Consider the following 18,443-nt stretch of genomic DNA (forward strand, 5'->3'; position numbering starts at 1 on the left):
TGTGGTTGTTGAAAGAATTCCAAGAAACATAGTAAAGTCTTATACTTGATTTTGTTTTTGTATTACATGAAATACTTGTTGTTTAAACTAATCTATTTGAGAATGTTGGCAGGTTTTCTCTAATAATTTAATCTATAAGGTTACACTTTCAATATTAATAGACATTAATAACCAAGTTTCTGTCATCATGATGGCATCCCTTTATACAAACTTGGCTTCTCCTGCCGTATTCCCTGCCTGCATTAATGTGACATTCTCTGAGACCAGCAGACATATTAATGTTATCTTTCTTGTCTCCATTTTGTAATCTAATCTGTTATCAAATCATGACTAATATATTTAACATCTCTCGAATGTACTCTCTTCCCTGTCATCATGCCTTCCATAAGAGCACTGCCTTTTCCAAATGTTTTTTTGTTTGTTTAGATTTTGTTTTTTTCCTCCCTTGAATTGCTACAAATTGTTTTCTCTACTCTTGGTCAATTCCAACCACTAAATCTTTCAACCCTTAAATTTTTCAATGTTTCTCTTTATCTTCAAGACAAAATCAAACCACTTTTTATGACATGGGAAGCTTTTTATGATCCAGCCTGCCTGCCTTTACAATTCTGCAATGAGCAACCAATGCTTCAACCATATGGAAATACTAGTCGTAATACTACAAAAAAGCACTTTTATTTTTTCTTCCGCTTTAAAATAACAAGTAAGCAATATCTACAAACACAGGATTCAATAAGCAGAATATATTTTGTTCTTTTTAGAATCAATAAAGTATGAATTAAAGAGTTAGCCACTGGTTTCCTATGAGTTAGAGGACAGGAAAAAATAAATTTGTCTTCTTTTATATCCTACCTCTCTTTCCCCATGAGATATCTCTCTAGTTTCTTGAAGAGACTAGAGAACAGTAGGAATATCATATAGATCTAAAAGAGTTACTTGGTCTTTCCTTTCTTGAATGAAGGTAGTTTAACCTTACTACAATGCTAAAAGGGAAAGAAAATATCAAATCATTGCCATTTTTTCTCTCCTTCTCTAAGTCTATAATTAAATTGGATTTATGACTAATACAATGGAATAGACCAGATGGTATAGACATGGAAACTAGGCAAGCTGGTAGAAATTATACATGGTCATTGGGAGACCAAAGGACCAGGCCTTTAGAGGTGATCTAGTGTCCCAGAGCCTATTTTAGGTGTGTAGAGTCAGATAAAACTCTATATTTATTAAGAGTACCACAGTCAGTAATGGTTTTGATCTTCAACATAACAAGATTTCAGCACATGAAGGATAGGTTTAAATATAGAGTGTGTATCTGTATCTATATCTATAAGTACTTCTAATCTCTTTCTCTTTTTGTTACATATAATAAAGCTAACTTACAGTAGCTATTTAGTTTGTTAATTATTCTTTAATTATTGTTAATTATTAGTCATTGCTTTGCTTTATTTTCAAAAGAATTTAAGGTGGCATATATAAGTGTATTTTGTCATAGACAAATTGCTGTGCTCAGTATTCTCTTGTAAAAATGAGGATTATAAAATTAGTTAACAATATAAACTTCTTTAAAAAGTATAAGTTTAAGATATATAAATATTTACTATTATTATGTTATATATGTATGTATGCATAAAATTATGAGCATATTTCACACCAAAACATTAATTTGAGTCTGATATTAAAAAGGAAATGTCTTCTGGCAGACACGGCATGTTAACCATTTACATTCATTCTGCTATTAAAATTTCTACTTTAATGAATTCTAAAACATTTTCTAATCTGTTTCCATACTAGATTACCTATGTTTGTATATTTATGATTACATTTGTTTTGAAGGAAGGATTAGCCAGGGATGAGTGCTTTCAATTATCAAAGTTTGAGTATTCAAATCTGTCATGGTCTGCATTCAAACTGGAATATTTAGTTCTATAGGTTTATATTTATTATTTCAGGGCTCACAGGAAGTAAAGCCGGGAATGTGTTCTTTTATGCCACTCAGATCAATCATATAGGTTATGTCCTGTCTGTCTCCAACACTCTGACCCTCCCAAAAGCACATCATCCTCCTTTCACTTCCCATTTTCCTGTAATAGAGTCAACTACAGATCCTAATCTTCCCTCCTTTACTTGAACAATGCTTTATCTCTCATTCTAATTAGTCACATTTTCCCTTTATAATCACAAACTTGTATCTTAGAATTCTTAGAATCTCTTTTCTTCAAAGTAAAGGTGTTCACAAAATCAACCATTGATTTAATTCCCTTCTGAATGATGCAGTCGGATCCTGCCAAGGGAATGCATTGACTAATGCCCACAGACATCTGTGCTTTTCCTCACATGTTGCCTTTATTTCAGCCAGAAAATCAGTTCTCTCCAGTCTTATTGATTCTTGTCCTGATCATTGGCTCCTTTTAAATCTTGAGTTCTTTTTAAATGGATCCTCTTATTATTTCTTTCTTATAAAACCTCTTTAAGATGTTTCAATGAAAAGTTTAAGGCTGCAAAAATAGTAAAATAAAAACAATATCATTATCCATATTATCTTTCTTAAGTTACATAATTTAACTCATTCTATGCACTTTTTTCCCAACTTACATTGCAAGCTCTCTCCCTTAATTGCAAATGACTTTTATCCTGACTGATTTGGACTTTATGCTGGACCTCTTTTGTTCATCTCCTTCTCCCTCAAGTATACTGAAGTCCCTACCAAATGCTCCAATTCACTGTTTCTTTATATTTAATGCTTCATAACCGAATCCTGGCTCTAGAAGCTCCACTCTTTCTTCCATTTTTTGTACTTTGCAAACTTTTCCCTCATATTTTCTTTCTTCCAATGTATACTCAAATTTTTGAACAAATAATTGAGAGATATCCTTTCTAGGTTCCTCTGCAGTACCAGTGATACTAAATGTTAAAGTTATTTTTTTTATTTTTTTATTTTTGACACTCTATGATTTTCATACTTCTCAATGCCTGTCTTTAGTTTTTCACAAATATTTATCTTGCCTCCCTTTAAGAGATTATACATCACTGCTCATCACTATGAAAGTGTGGTGCTTCCAGTGGGAGGAATATGTATTCCCACCCAGTTGATGATATGACTTGCTCTGGCTGAAATCAAGCTTCAAAAAGAATCACATCCTTCTCTTACTATTTTCTTTTGTCATGAAGCTAGCATGATCTAAATAGGAACTTCTCTCTCACCTTGGGCGCCATGATGAAGACAGACACAGTTAATCTACAGGTAGAGGCATGTAACATTAATAAGAAGAAAGCACAATGTGTTTGAGCCCCGAGACTTTAGAATCGTTTGTTTTCATGGAAAAGCAGACAAATGCAGTCCTAATTGCTTTTTCCTACTTAACCAATCTAAACATTCTCTGACTTAGGGATGTCTCTGAAATCACTACCCTGAGCGTGCCTTAGACATCTTAAAAGTCTCACGTTCTACCTCTGATGATCATTTCTTTCTTATCACTTTATCAAAATATTGGAAATTCAACTAAAGATTTTTTAACAGTAGTTTCAATATTATTTATAATTAATTTGTATATTTATTCAAAAGGTTTATGTGAAGTCCTGGCTATATTTTTTCACACTACATTATGCTTTGAATACTAACAGCATCATTTCCCTCAAGCCACTTATAGTTTTATCTCGATAACTTAAAATAATCAACTTTACTAAAGTCCCTTATTGTTTATAAGGTAGTTGGATACAATAGCATATAACAGGTACGATTTTTATAGATATTCACAGACTATTTTATAATAAGAAGGGGTGCCTAATATATGTCAAGAAAAGGCTTATTTGGTACCTAGGATAAATTTATTGATGAAAAGTATTATTTTGTTGAATAGAGAGAGGGGACAGACAGAACACCTTCTGCAAAAGCAAAGAGTGTAGGATGTAAAAGGGGATCCAATAACTTAACTGTTACTGGAATATGATACTTTGGGGAAGAAGTGATGGTGATGCTAGTCCATTGGCTTAGGGCTTAGATCGAGATGCATCTGGAACAAGGTAGGGCCAGGTCACGGAAGAATATGGACTTTCTTCTGTGAGACAAAGATGAGCAGACATTAAAGAGCAGAGAAACTAGAGAGCAATGGACGTGACAAGGATGGAGGCGGGGAGACGAAGTGAGTTCAAGTAAGAGAGAATTAGGGCCTGTGACAAAAGACAAGGAAATGAAGAGAAAGGTATATAATCAGGTAGTATTTGAAGCAAAACTTTCATGTTACACTTGTGCCACAGAGGCAAGAGCAATCAAGGGTAATTTGAAGACTTCTAGTATGGATTCTAGGTTTCCAGTGTAGTAAATGCAAGTGGAAGTGATCAATCAGGTGTGAGCCAAAATGTATCTGCTGAATTTGGCAATTATGAAGTTAAAAGAGACATTAGGATAAACAGTATCATTTGAGTTACTGGTTAAATTTCAGACTGTAATGACTTGAAGAATGAATGTACATGGACATTCACCGAAGAATGAAAGTACTGAAGGCATGACACCTATTAGCTCAGCTGGTTGGAATCAGTTATTAAACAGGAAGCATTAAAAACTTGAATTAAGGTGTAGAGGAAGTACTCAGAATTCAGGACGTTTTCAAGGAAGACTTACCTTGAACATAAGGAAGATATATTTTTTTGCTGAGCATGGAGGAAATGAGTCAAAAATGGGTGAGGATGTAGATAAATTCACAGGTACCTTTGGTTGGTAATTTGATAGAAATCTTGCCACGTGACTTGATATTATATTTCAATCATCTGGTTTCCCTCATCTAGCAAAAGTTGATGTGTTCTTGATATTTCTCAAATATTTTTCTTTATGTGCTTACATATGCTCTTTATTGGATCTTAGGTTAAGCTTTCCAAAGTGCCTGAACGTTCCTTTGCATTTCATTAACCTCCAGTGGCTGCCTTACTTTTAGTATTGTAACTTTTTATATTATTATTATATATTTGCTGAACTGGCTAGCCATTTTTTTCTATAAATTCCTGGACTTTTTTTTTTTTTTAATTACTAAATAATTATACCCGCCCCCCCCCAACACACACACTTATACACAAATCATGGGTACATTCTTTAAAAGAGGACCAAAATCATTTCTCTTGTTTTAACCTATGCCCACCTTTTCACCATCAAATCAGATTCCTAGCTTTTAGTTAAATAAAATGCTCTCCAGAACTACTCAGAAATGTTCATACTGATGACACATGTGGAAATAACTTTTAAATTTAAAATATAGCCAGTAGAGAGTTATTTTTGTAAAATGTTCTTTTAAGATATAATGATTCATTATTTTCCGAACCTTTTGTAATTTGTGAAGAATGGTCTACTAACTGCGAGTTCAAACTTGGGATAACATAACGGAGGCAGGGACAATTGAGAGTGGATGAAAACACCTAGTAGTATAATTTTAAAGCAATTGTGTCTTTACTCTTCCTTTGAACATTAAAATCAACAGTGATGACAATGGCCAGAGATATTTCTGCAAATAGGTTTGTGATTGCATAGTGCACTTTGTTACTGTAATTGATACTCAAGCAGTGATTTTGTATTCCTAACTATTTCTAGTTATTTATTAAAGTTAAGAAAACTAGGAAAATAATTTTATTAAAAAAATGAAAAGTCAGAATTTTTCTTTAAATTGTATACAAAGTATGTAATGTAAAGCATATATGTGTAATATAGTGAATTAGCCTCTTGTATATCAATAATTGATGACTATGAGGAGAGATATTTTAAGTCTGCTTAATGATTACAAATTATGAGGTAATTTGTAATATGTAACAATAATATACAATATATAATTGACCAAAGAGTCAACAAATATTTGTCAAAAAAAACAGAACATTTAAAAAATTTTATTATTTTTTTTTCCTAATGATCGTATTAAATGTCAAAGATTAGCAGTCTGGGAAAACAAACAAAAAAATGTTTGTTTTTTTTTTCTCTTTAATTCTTATCCAACCATTAATTTAGAAATTGTCAGGTAATAGAAAATGTTATAGATAGATCGATCACCTGCAAAAATATAGGCTCATCTTTCTTTGCTTTTCTCTTCAAGATAAATAATTGATGTGAATAGTTAATATAGTTTCTTGCCTCTTCTTCAATCTGTATTTGTCTTTTGCCGAGAATTTTCAAGCACACTTATAGTGGGATAATGTCCTATTTGACAGGCTGTAGAAAAGCATGTATTCCTTTTACAACACGCGCCTTTTAATCCTTGATTAAGGAGAAGACAGAATTTTCTCATGGTTTAAATCAGATCCCTAACTGAACTCACTTATTCCCTGGATGGCAGTCTCCTGCTGATCATATAGAGATAGATTGGTCTTTGTATTTTTTCTCTAACATTTATTTGATATGTACAAAAGTGAATCCTATCATTTGTAACACCAACAATAATGCTACGATAATAACAACAACAAAAATTCAAGAAATCTATAAAGGGCCACAGGCTACCTCAATAATGTGCTTTTTTTTTTTTTTTTTAATCAATCAGTAAAGTAAAAGATACCGTCCAGGTACCATATGACATGTGTGGATATGAATGACATTCAGCACGATTCACGTTACAGTTACTTTGTAAAGACATTCATGAGTTTTGTTTTTCAAAATGTGCTACACTAAAAGATAATTTAGGAAGCCATTTTAGTATTTCATTTACACCTCAAGTTACTTATGACCAGTATCTCTTTGCTTTCTTTTTTTTTTTTTTTTTTCGTACAATATACAATGGCTTTTAATAAAAGAGTAGGTATCTAGGGCATGTGCATTTTTAATAGTGAAAATAGTTAAGAAGCAGAGAGAATTTAATTTTAGTTAGATACAAATTAAATAAATATCCAGTTGTAAGTAAAACAAGTTCCCTGCAGCAGGTTGTATTTTAAAATACAATTTGGTTATCCCATTTATGCAGGTATGCTTATTTTTACTGGGATGAAAGAATGAACGATCTCTGTCTAAAATAATTTTCTCTGTCTCCTTTTAATTCAGGTTAATTTTCATTTGCACTTTTAAGACAGTTTAATCCTCATTTCTAGCAAGTTTTTTAAATTTCCTCTGCCTCATCACATGATTTTCTCCTTGAGATCTCATAGTACTGGGCACATCTCTGTAAAGGTTTCCAAAGTGAGGTATTTGAAAGGACTCACCAGATTCCACAGAGTATGATCATGTAAAGGTTTTGTTTTTAAATCTTTGTACAGCAAGAGGGAAAGAATGCAAGGAGGCATCAGGTCTTCCAGATCCTATCACATGCAAGACTCCACATGGCCCAATGCATCCATGAGGACGGTGCTATGTCTTCAGCTTGCACCACCATGATCTCACTGGGAAAGCTCAAAGAAGCTCAAAGTAGGCTTCACAAATTGGTTAGTCCAAGTACAAACTATCACTGCAGAAAATGACTTTTAGGATATCTAGAGGGATTTCCAGTCCATCATAAATTCCAAAGCCATTGTCTTTGTTGGAAAACAATTAATAGACACCCAACTATCCCCAGAGATGTTTTACAATTTTTCCAGCAGAGCTATAATCCGCCTCCATCACGCTAATCTATCAGTGTAATTATCACACTGACTTGAAATTATCCATTTATGTGTGAAATTATCTCACAGACTAGACCATATTGCTTCAAGAACAGAGGTAAATTATCACTTCCAGGAATATCTTGGAGTTTTGCATGCAGAAGGCAGTCAATAACTTTGGGGATGACTTCTTCGGTTTTTAATAATTTTGTACAAAAGTGTCATTACCCCAATCACAAAAGATATTTTATTTGATAATGATTTCTACTTACCGTTTTTTTTCCTCTTTAGGTTAAATAATCCAGATTATTTTACTATTGCCTTGAAGACATTTCCTCCCTTATATTACCAATCTACTAATCCAATTCCAGTTATTTTGCATGCATTTTATTTTGCATTCTACTATACATATTCTGTCTAAATTGAGAAAGTAAATATGGTGATCATGTCTATTACTCCAAAATTTCTAGAATTTATATGAGAGTAATCATGCAGTATATAGTAACTTTTAAGTGAATCCTATCACTTTTCTTTCATTAATCAAAGTTATTTTGAGATTCATCCATGTTGTCCCATGCAGAATACTCCATTCCTTTTTATTGCTTAGTAATATTTATTTTTAGGAATTTTTCACAATTTGCTATCCATTCAACAAAATGACAGTTTGGGATCTTCATGTTTTTGGCTTACAAATAAAGCTGCTATAAGCATTTGTATATAACTATCAGTAAGGACATATGTTTCTTTTTTCTCTTGGGTAAATAAATGCCTGTGAAAGGTACGGTTAGATCATATAGTAGATATAGTTTAGCTTAAAAAAAAAAAAAAAAAAAAAAAAAACCCTGTCAAGTTGTTTTCCAATGTAGTTGTGCTATTTTACATTCCCAGAAGCAGTGTGTGGGCATTCTAGTTGTTCCACATCCTCATCAAAATGCAGTATGGTCAGATCTTTTAAGTTTCGACATTTTAATACGTGTTTAGTGGTTTCACATTGAGGATTTAACTTGCATTTGTCTAATGCATAAAGATGTTGAGAAGCTTTTCTTATGCTTCCCACTCATCTTTTTATTTTTTCTTGTAAAATGTCTTTTTAAAACTTTAATACATTTTCATGAGTTGTTTTCTTATTATTGAGATTTCAAAATTGTTTATAACCTTCATTTATCAAATATGTCATTCAGAAATATTTTTACTCAATCTGTGGCTTGTCCTTTCATTTTCTTAACAGTAGCTTCAGGGGGCAAAAGTTATTTTGATGATGTTTGATTTTCTTTCTTTTTAATGAATTGTGTTTATTGTGCAAAATATAAGAAATCATTGTCTAACTTAAATACAGTAAGATTTTCCCCTAACTTTTTCTTCTAGAAGTTTGTAATTTTTGGTTTTATATTTATGTCTATGAGCAATTTCACTTTAATTTCTGCATATGGTGTATTGATTTGGTCATTTTTTTTTACATGTAAATGTCTTTTTGATTGAAAGGACTATAAATTTTATTAATTGATTGGCCTTTCCATGATTCAAAATAAATTGATAGTACATGTCTTAGGGACTCTGTTCTGTTCCATTCATCTATTTGTCTGCACAAATCTCAAACTCTCTTGTTTGCTATAGCTTCATTATGTCAGAATAATATTTTGTAAGTCCTTCAATTTTGTCCTTTTTAAAGTAGTTTCAGAATAGAATGTCTAAATCCTTCTCATTTTCATATTAATTTCAGAGTCAAACTGTCAATTTTTACATACACACATGCACATGTGCACACACACAGCCATAATTTTTATCAGAATTATGTTGAAGCTATAGATCAGTTTGTGGAGAATTGTCTTCTTGACAGTATCGATCCTTGTGTTCTATGACTACAATATATATCTCTAAATATTTAAATGCTTAATTTCTCTCAGTAGTGTTCTGATGTTTTGCATATAACTATAGCAGTTATTTTATCAGATTTTTCTCTAAATATTTTTAAGTTTTAATTCTGTTCATTTTCTTTTAATTTTAAATTACAGTTTTTGGTGACTATACATACAATTGTTGCGTACAGCAGATCCTCGTTTCATTCAAGGTCGTTTTGTTATAACATTGAGGAGAAGTTGTAGGAACATAATTCCTGTTTAGAGTCATTAGCCTAGAGTAAAGTTGATTTTGTTATATGTCACATCATTTCACTTAAAGTTGCAGAGACTATCAATGATGTTAAGTGAGGACACAATTATATGTATGTCGAATTCTAAAACATTACTAATTTTGATTATTAGGTGTAGTTGCTTACGTTGTTAAGTTCTATAGGATTCTCTACGTAGATAAAAGTGTTACCTGTGAATAAAGACAGTTCTACTTCCTTTCCAATATAAATACCTTTTATTTCCCCTTGCCATATCATACTGGCAAGAACCTATAGTACAGAGTTGAATAGAAACAAAGCAAGTGACCATCCTTGCCTTGACTTTAATTTGGGGGAAAATACTCATTCTTTAGAATTATATATGTTATTAGGTATATGTTTTCTAGAGTTGTTCTTTATCAGGTTGAGAAAATTAATAGAAGATTTTTATCAAGAATGAATTGTGGATTTTTTCAATCACCTTTTTAAAAAGTCTACTGAGATTATATTACAGCTCATATTTATAATCTATTAATTTCGTGAAATACATTATTTAATTTTTGAATGTTAATAAGTAACTTTATATTCCCACTTGGCCATGATTTGTTATTATATACTGTTGGATTTAATTTCCTAAGATTTTTGGAAGAGATTTTGCATTTGTTTTCTTAAGGCATCTTGATCTGCAGCTTGCATTTGTCTGCTTTTGGTATCAGAGTATTATCAGCCTCATTAAATGAGTTGAAAAGAACTTTCTTTTTTATATTGGGAGAATTGATGCTTAATTTGAACTTTTTACATTAAATATTTAGTAGAATTCATTATTAAAGCCATCTGGGTCTAGAGTTTACACTGTGGCAAGATTTTAAACTACTGTTTCAATTTTTTAATAGATAAATGAGTATTTAGGTTTTCTATTTCCTAAGTGAAATTTGGTAGTTTATGCCTTTCAAGGGATTTGCCTATTTCATCTAAGTTGCTGACTATATAGGCATAAAATTGTTTACGATATCTCCTTATTATCTTGCTAGTAACTTTAGAATCTGTAGACATGCTGATTTTCTCATTTCCAATACTGGTGATTTGTTATGTTTTCCCTGTCTCTCTCTTGCTCTCTCATTCTCTCCCTGTTCCTCACTTTTTACTTATCCGTGCGACTACAGTTTTATCAGTTAATTGGTCTCTCGAAACAGATTCAGTCTCATTCATTTCATTGTTGTTTTCCTTTTTTCGATTGTATTGATTTCTGATCTGGTCTTTATTATTTTCTGTCATAATTTCTAATTTGGCTCTAATGTGGTCAGAGAATACACTTTCTTTGATTTAGATCTTTCCAAATGTATGCTCTGTACATGAAAATGGAATTTATAATCTGCTGGTTTTGTTGGAGTTTTAGTAGTCATCATTGATTTAGGGTCAATTGATAATGTTGATCAAGTCTTCTCTATCTTTTTAACTTCTGTCTACTTGCTCTAGTAGTTATTGAGATAGGGCTATTAATCTCTAATAAAATTATAAATTTGATATTATTTTATTTAAATTAAATTAGATATTATATTAAGTTATTTCTCCTTGCAATTCTATTAGTTTCTGCTTTATGAGTTTTGAAGCTATGTTATTATGTGCATAAAAGTTTAGAATTGTTATGTTGTCTTGATTAATTGACTTCATCATTCAGAAATGATCCTATTTATTATTGGTAATTCTTTGCTTGAAACCTACTCTGACTGGTGTTGGTATAACTAATTCAGCTTTCTCTCAATTGGCGTTTGCATAATTTTTTCTTCCTTTTAATTTCAATATAATTGTTTTTTGAAGGCAGTATATAGTAAGATCTTTTTTTTTTTTTAAATCAGTTCCAACAGTCCCTGCCTTTGTATTGAAATGTTCACACAATTTACATTAAATATCATATCAATTTAGTGGATTTAAATCTTGCTATTTGTTTTCTCTTTGTCTTATGTTTTTTGTTCCCCATTTCTTCCTTCTTTAGATTTTTGGCCTATTTTTTATCAATCAATTAATCTTCTGTCTTGGCTCATTAACTATAACTCATTGTTATGTTATTTTAGTAGTTGATTTTTTAATCTTTCAGATGATATTATACCCTTTTACCTATTGAATAACAGTAACTTCTTTCAGCCTTGTGCTATCGTTACACGTTTTATAAATACATAAGTTATAAACTTTGTATTGTTTTCCATTTCTGTGATAATAAATTACCACAAATTTGGTGACTTAAAACAGCAATTTAATATTTCACAGGTTCTATAAGTCATAAATCCAAGTATGCTAAGCTGGGATCTGCTCAGGGTATTATAGAAATATATTAATACTATAATTAATTTTATCATGTATTATAAAATCAAGGTATCAGCAAGATTATGCTCCTTGCTGCAACCTCTGGGGAAGAAGCCCTTCTCCTGTCATCCAGGTTGTTGGCAGAATTCATAGTCTTTCTGCTGTAGAACTGAAGGCCTGTTTCTTTGCAGGATATCACTTGGAGGAGGCTGCACTTAGCTTTGAGAGGCCTCCCTCTGGGCTTCTTCCTCCAGTGCCAGCAACAATGATTTAAATCTTTCTCATATCTGAAATATTTCTGACATCTTTTGCTGTACCTCCTTCTACTACTTCTTCCATCTGGAACTCTCTGTTTTTAAGGGCTCATGTGATTGGTCTTACTTGAATAATATAGGATGCTCTTCCAGTTTTATGTGTATGATGATAATTCTGTCTGTAAAGTCCATTCACCATGTAACTTAATGTATTCATAGGTGGCTAGGTTTAAGGTGTTGACATCTTTGCCAGGTGATGGGGGGTGAGGGGCAGTATTCTGCCTACCACAACTTCACAATAGATGATTTTGTTTTTGTTTTCTTTCTTTAAATTGTCAATTAGCTCTTAACATGGCTTATTTATAAAGACAATAAGGCTTTTCTATGTATCTACATAGTTACCATTTCCAGGGCTCTTCAGTATTTTGTGTATCCCGATTACTATCAGATATCAGTTCCCAAATGCCTGAATGAATTCCTTTACCATTTCTTGCAGTGCAGTTCATATAAGGATAATTAACTTCAACTATTGAATGTCCAAGAAACTATTTCACCTTTGTATTTGAAATGAAGTTTTGCTCAATATAGAATTCTAAATTGACAGTTCTTTCATTGCAGACCCTTAACATTTATGAGTCATTATCTTTGGCCTGATATAGTTCAGATCAAAACTGTTTTCTCCTGGTTTTATGCCTCTGTACATAAAGTATGCCACCCATCCAGTCCTCCCATATTTTTAAAGATTTTCTCATTATCACTTGTTTAAAGCAATTTGGATTCATATGCCTTGGTGTGATTTTCTTGATTATTTTCATATTTGAGTTTCACTGACAAATATGGATTATACTTCTTATAAATTTTAGAAATGTTTCAGCTATTAGATGTTTACCTCTTGTTTTCTGTTCCACACTCCTTTAGGATTCCAATTTCACATGTATGAGGCAACTTGATTATTCCACAGTTCTTAGATATTCTGTTCATTTCTTTAGCTTTTTTTTTACTTCATATATTACTTCTCGGACCATTTCTGTTGCTATAGTTCAATATGAGTAATCTTTTCTTCTGGAGTATTTAATCTACTATTAATCCTAGCTCATGTATTTTTGATTCAGACACTGTAGATTTAATATGTAGAAATTTGATTTTTTAAATATCATCAAAGTCTTTAGCATGATCATTTTTTTAAGACTCTTCAAGATACCGAATACAGTTATAATAGCTACTTTAATATTCTTGTCTACTAATTGTATTATCCGTGTCATTTCTGAGTCAGTTTTGGTTGGTTGTATTTTTTTTTTTTTCTCTTCGTGTCTCATATTTCCTGCTTCTTTGCGTATTTAGTCATTTTAATTTGGGTGCCAGATTGTGGATTTTACCTTTGTAATATGCTGAATATCTTTGTTTTTCCTTAAACATTTAGATCTTTGTCCACAAATGCAGATAATTTTCTTGGAAACAGTTTAATTCTTTCAGTTCATAACTTTAAGCTTTATTAGATAAGATTAGAATACCCCAGAGCTGATTTTGCTCCACTTCTGAGATAAAATCTTACTGAATACTGTATTTAACGTGCATTATAAGTTTTTTAAAAATTATTATTCTGGCTTCTGGGAGTAGGAACTGTTTTTTCCTCTATTTGAGCTTTGGAAATTGTTCCTTCTAATTTATTTGGGAATTCCCTGCCCGACCCCCACCCCTGGCCTCAGTAGTTTCCTTTCATGGATGCACTCCTTCCTTCAGCCTCTAAGTCCCCAACAACCATTTTTTTACCTGCCACCATAAGTTTTGTCTTTTCAAGAATGTCATATAAATGAAATTATTCTACATATAACCTTTGTCTTAATTCATTCAGCATAATGCCCCAAGAATCATCTAACTTGTTATATGTATCCACGTTTTGCAGTTATAAATAGAGCTGCTATAAACTTGACTGTATGCAAATTGTTATCTGATCATAAATTCATCAATGTAGGGTAAATACCTAGGTATAGGGTTACAGGGCCATAAGGTAAGTATATGTTTAATTTTATAAGAAACTGCTGAACTGTTTTCCCCAATGACTGTATAATTTTGATTTCTCACTCATAATGTTTAAGTTGTTCGTCATTCTCACCAACATTTGATGCTCTGAGGTTTTTTTGTTTGTTTGTTTGCTTTTAATTTTATGCATAATAAGTGTGTAGTAGAACCTCTGGTTTTAATTTTCATTTCTTCAATTAAAAGGCAAAGTCATTTTGTAACGGCTAATGATAGTGAACATCTTTTCATGTGGTTATTTCTCATTTGTTTGTCCTTTTCAGTAAAATCTCTCTTCATGTCTTTGTCCATATTCTAATTGGATATTTTTTTAACTGTTGTAGTTTGAGTTGCTTCTAAAAATGCCATAAACGTATTTTTGCTTCCAAACATTATCTTTAGTTATGTGTCTAAATTTTGAACATTTTATTACCATTGAATTTAGACTTTTTAAAATATATTTTGGATACAATTCCTTGCTCAGATACCTGATTTGCAAGTACTTTTCCCCCATGCTGTGGCTTGTCTTTTCATTTACTTAAAGTGTCATTCAGAAAACAAAGCATTATAATTTTAATTTGAAAGAAGAAGTATTAATCTTTTTCTTTTATGAACCATTCTTTCGATGTCATATCTAAGAAGTCTTTACCTAACTCCAAGTCACAAAGATTGTTCCCATGTTTTTTTTTTTTTTTGAAAGTTTTATAATTTTATGTTTCGAATTTGGATCTTTGATCAATTTGGGGTTGATTTTTGTTTAAGGAGTGAGTTCTGTGCTCTGTTCATGTATTTCCGTATGGATATTCAGTCATTTAAAAAAATGTTTTTAGAAGAATGTCATTTCTGCATTGGACTTTGTAAAATAAAAAATAATTGTATTTGTATGAGTCTATTTATGGACTCTTCTTCTGTTCCACTGATCTATGTGTCTATCTCTGCACCATTATCACACTGTCCTAATTACTGTAACTTTACATGTACCTTAAAACCAGGTAATATAATTTCTATGACCTTGTTCTTTTACAAAAATGTTTTGGTTAAATTATCGTTTTAATGCACACCTTATAAAATGAGTTGAGAAATATTCCCTCATATTTTTTTTAAGAAATTGTGTAGAAATTGTATTATTTCTTTAAATATTTGGTAAAGTTCACCAGATAAACCATCTGGTTCTAGAAATTTCCTTTTCAGAAGGCTTTTAACAACATATATTCTTTAATAGTTAATAGAACTATTTGAATTATCTATGTCATCTTGAGTGAGTTTCCAAAGTTTGTTGTATTCAAGGAAAGGTCCACCTCTTCAACATTGTTGAATTTGTGTGCAAGATTTGGCTGTATCATTCATTTTCTTATCTTTTTACTTTATGTGGAATTTATAGTGAAAATCCTTCTTTTACTTCTGATATTGACAATCTGTCTAATCTTTCTTTTTCTTTCTGAGTCTTACTAGAGGTTCATTAATTGTGTTATTCCTTGAAAGAATCTTTGTTGGTTTCTTTATATAATCTATTATTTTTTTTTCTATTTTATTGATATCTTTTTTATTTGTATTATTTTTCCTTTCTGCTTGATATAGATTTATTTTGTCTTTTCTCTCATTTCTTAAGTTTCAAAGTCACTAACAGTAGCTTTGCATCAGTTTTTGCTTTATATATTTTGAAGTTCTTTAGTGAGGCAAATGCACATGTAGGATTGTCATATATTTTTTTTTAAAAACCAGCCCTTTTATATTATGTAATCTTCCACTTTATACTATGTAATGTTATTTGCTCTGAAATCTACTTTCATTGATATTAACGTAGATACTTCAGCTCTCATAACTAGTGTTGGAATGGTATATACTTTCTTTTTTTTATACTTTTATTCTACCTATATTATTATATTTTAAGAAAAATTTTAATAGAAAAACATAATTTGGTTATTTATTTTTATCCATTTAGACAGTATATATCCTTTTCATCATGAGATTCGACCATTTTCATTTAAGTTAGATCTGCAAGTTTTGTTGTGTTTTGTTTTCAGCTTGAATATTTTTCGTAATTAAAATTTTAGTTATAATATTTATTTAATTATTTTAAAATATATTACATGCCTTTGCAGAGACTATCTTTGCATTAATTTCAAGATCGTTCACCCATACTCTTTAGAAGATGTTTAAAATAGTTGCTTTAAAATATTTTTTAGATAATCCAACACGTGTTAACATGCCACAGGCATTTCTCATTAGCAGGAGATATTCCTAGTTCTTTATAAGCCAAAACTTTTTAGATTATATCCTGAATTTTCAATATCATTATGAGACACTGGGTTTTATTTCAGTCCTACGGAGAATATTGATATTTTTATTTTCATAGACAATACATTTGTTTAAATTCAAGCCACATATTGTGACCAGCATTCTGTGATTTGTAGATTCAAAAATCATTTTCATTTTTCAAACCCTTTTCAGTGTTTCAAGTCTGTCTTGCATGTGTACCAGTGGCCATTCTACACTGGTGTGGTGGTCTCACTCTTATTTCAATTCTCAAAGTCTTAGTACTATTTTAGATCAGATTCACACATGCACAGCTCAGGGCTGAGCTCCAGATGTCATAAATAACTTGATGTTGTTGTGTTTCCAAGCTCTTCCTACTCAGTGATCTCTCTCATACTTTATATTCCTTGAGTCTCCAGTTTTCAGTGCTGTAGCCAATAAACTGGGGGTTAATTTACCCCTTCTCTGCTCCAAATATACCTTCATTCAGGGTCGACTAGCTGGAGGAAAGACAAGGAGAAAAGCAGTAGGAGTTTGTCTTACTCTCTTGAGACTACAGCTCTTCTGATTGACCAGTAAGAATCACCTCTCTCAGTCTTAGGCACTTGCAGGCTTCTCGCTGCTGCCCTTGTCACTATCAGGAGATTTCTTTACTGCTACTTGAGCCCAAACTAGAAGGCTTTTCTGGACCTCAGGCCATGTTGATTCTCACTTTTGACTTTTGGGCTATCAGGCTAAGGAAGAAAAAGAAAAAAAGATTATTTCACAGATCGTCTTGTAGCATTTCAAATTCTGATGTTTTTTAGTAGCAGTATGCCTGCTACTATTTACATTTCAGAGTTCTCAGTCAGCTTATCCATTCATTCTGTCCAAGTATTATAGATGAATTAAGTGACACAGACAGCATGTAGTAGGATGACTCTAATTTGTCCAGAACTGGAACTCTGTATTATTTTTAAACTTGTTGACACATATATGATCGGTTTTCTTTAACTTGAAGGAATTAATAAAGATACTAACAAATGATTTACAGCAGTTCATTTTTGACTGATATTCAATTTATCACCCCAGTGTTACTCTGAACATTTAGCTCATATTTTAGGATAAGCTCAGGCTACTTATTGACTTTTGACAGAAGTGTTTGTAAGACCGTACTATACAACTTAGCTAATGGAGCAAAATTACATGATTTACTGGGGGAAAAATAAAAGAAGCTGCAACTTCTCTTTCCTTCTGACAGTCTGTCACAGATGACAATTATGTTGGTCTTACAAAATTTGTGCTTTCAAAAAACATGTAATGTAGCTTCCCAAAATTATGAGTTTTATGACTTTTTGATGATTTGTTCTGTTATCTATTCAGATATTATAGTAATCTACTCAGTTTTTAATACCAAGATAACCCTTTCTATCCAACATATCCAATACTACCTAACATTACCTTCATTCATCTTATATAAATGAGCCAAAAAGAGCCCTTGTTTATTGGTCCTTATGATGTTTTCTTCCTCACAGCCGGCTGAGACCATTATCTCAAAACCTCATTAGCACCAAATTCAAAAATTTACACATCCAACTGTTTTACATATTGTCCAAATAAGCATATTTTAATCATTTAGAAGCATACCCTGTACTCACGTTCTACTGGCCATAGATAAGACAAACTCTGGGCCTATGCAAGACTCCAAGCCATTCTGCCCTTTGGGCTTCTCTAATTGAGAGACTCCATGATATGCTGCTGAGTGACATTATCTAAACACACACACCACCCTGACTCAAATTCTCCTCTCTCCCAGGAGTTCCCTTGCATCCTTCTGTTTCCCAGTGCTTTCCCCTTCCCCCACAAACACACACTTTCTCTGGAAGGTCTCCTGTTATGAATAATTAATCTTCTTATGCAACTCAAACCCCATCCAGATAAAGCCTATTGTGTATTTTTCCTTGATCAGTCCTAAAATCCTCCAACTCACCACA

General features: G+C 31.9%; 1 protein-coding gene across 2 annotated transcripts in view; it reads left to right on the plus strand.

Moving 5' to 3' along the window:
• The window catches only part of NCAM2 (neural cell adhesion molecule 2), a 413,016-nt gene that overhangs the window by 254,257 nt on the left and 140,316 nt on the right, over positions 1–18,443 (plus strand). The window lies entirely within an intron of this gene.

This window comes from Pteropus alecto, unplaced genomic scaffold (assembly GCF_000325575.1).
Source record: "Pteropus alecto unplaced genomic scaffold, ASM32557v1 scaffold81, whole genome shotgun sequence".
Lineage (NCBI taxonomy): Eukaryota > Metazoa > Chordata > Mammalia > Chiroptera > Pteropodidae > Pteropus > Pteropus alecto.